This window comes from Priapulus caudatus, unplaced genomic scaffold (genome assembly GCF_000485595.1).
Source record: "Priapulus caudatus unplaced genomic scaffold, Priapulus_caudatus-5.0.1 Scaffold264, whole genome shotgun sequence".
NCBI classification, from domain to species: domain Eukaryota; kingdom Metazoa; phylum Priapulida; class Priapulimorpha; order Priapulimorphida; family Priapulidae; genus Priapulus; species Priapulus caudatus.
Genome location: NW_014577325.1, coordinates 1,991 through 3,843, shown reverse-complemented (window position 1 = coordinate 3,843; position 1,853 = coordinate 1,991). Strand labels below are relative to the sequence as shown.

Sequence of the window (1,853 nt, the reverse complement as noted above, 5' to 3'; positions counted from 1 at the left end):
CTGTGTTTCTTATGTGTTATATCTTCTATGTAGTGTACCTATATTATGTACATATATATAATATATATATATATATATATATATATTATTACATGGGCGGGGCATGTCCCTATGTTTGATTAAAAAGGTATTTGCTATAATTAATGATTATGTATGCGAGATCAGAGGTAGAATTTGATTTCATGAAAACCTCTGAATACGTGACAGCCAATATCTAATCTGTGAAAGGTTCCTGGTTAATTTATTATCAATGTGCATAATAACTATTCATAGCCACATGTTCATGTGTTTTCTTGTGCCAGGAAATGTCTTTAGCAATGTTAGTAAGTATAGCAGAGAAATACTGAGTGAAGATGCGAGAAAAACACAGGGTTCATTTCACGTTACGTTAAGTTACATGTGTTCGTGTCGTTAATGGTTTTTGTTGTTGCTAGTTATTTTGTTAGTTGTTACGGAGGGAGTGAACTCAATAAAATGCGTGGTTATTTGCCTGTGGGAAAGATAAAAAAGCCCCCTAAACTCGTTTTGTTTTAGCGCTGAATGTTCCCTTTTGAAATTGTTTTAAAAACTAGTACTAATGTTCGATGTAGATGACCCGCAGTTGCGGTTTGGATCTACTGTTTATTACTCGTCACTGTGGCTTAATATTAGTTAGGGGGTTGTAAAACTATAGGCGCAGTTTCATTATTACAAATAACTCGTATAATTATAAATGTCCAGTTTCGGCATACACGTGCTCCAAATATATTCTTTTCTAGTGCGGTTAGTTCTAGCTACCCCTAAAGCAGTAATGTGGTTTTTCTTTAACATTTATTTGGCCATATATCTATCCGTTTTTGCGGACAAGCAAACCAGAGGCGAGTACCACATTTTACTGTGTGAATCCATGTTTGAAGGGATATTGCTTCGATTAATTAGCATCGAACGACTGTATTGTAAATTATTTTTATTGTTAGTATATATAAACAATAATAAATATAGCGCGGTTCTATCAATCATAAATGGTTTGCACGAAAAGAACTGTACAAGTATTTCTCTCTCGTTCATAAATGAAAATTTCCGCAACTGGCCCGCGTATGGCCAACTGGCCCGGAAACTGGCCCGCGTATCTCTGCTCGGCAATGACTTCTTTGCTAACATTTCTTGCTGTTAAACTAAAACGTAACACACACATCAGATCTGAACTTGTCAGGTTGAACAAGTTTAGGCGTGTGCGTAACATGTTGGAATAGGACCGGGTTATCCCGTGTTCAATTCTTGTAAGGTAACTTCGTAAAATATTTTCGTAAAACTTGTTGAGTAAAATGTAACACATAGATTCGTTCTGAACATCTAAGGAATGGTGAGTTTGGGTGCTAGCGTATCGTGCTGGCCTGGTACTCAAGAATCCCGGGTTCAAATCTTGTCAATTACTACGGTAAGATATTTTCGAGATGTTGCTAGGCGAAATATAAATACAACTTGACCATGACCATGACATTAATCGAGTGATGTAAACATTTTGAAAATGGCTCAAGGATATGGCCTTGAGCTCAAGGCTATGGCCTTGGCCTAGTTATGTAGAAAGTAAAAGAGCACAGTTACAGATAAGAGCCAGCTAGAAGCAGCGCATAATAAGTAGAAGTAGAATACAGTTCAGTAAGAGCACCAGATAGTAGAAGTCCAGCACATAGAGTTGATGTAGCGCTTCGATGCTTGGCTGCGTGCCACCTGACCTTGGCAGCTCAAGGCTATTGGCCTTAGCGACCTAGTTTATGTAAAAAACTTTAAAATTGCGAAAATGTAATAGGCCTTGAGTTCAAGGCCATGGCCTGCAACTCAAGGCCATTACATTTTCTCGAATTTTAAAAGTT

At 37.4% G+C, this 1,853-nt stretch overlaps 1 long non-coding RNA gene across 1 annotated transcript in view; it reads right to left on the bottom strand.

Moving 5' to 3' along the window:
• LOC106808274 overlaps positions 1–1,465 on the bottom strand; it is a 22,022-nt gene extending 20,557 nt beyond the window's left edge. The window contains exon 1 of the long non-coding RNA XR_001393761.1: positions 619–1,465. This is a non-coding gene — a long non-coding RNA (uncharacterized LOC106808274). The remainder of the gene's footprint in view (positions 1–618) is intronic.
• Between the last annotated feature and the right edge of the window lie 388 nt (positions 1,466–1,853).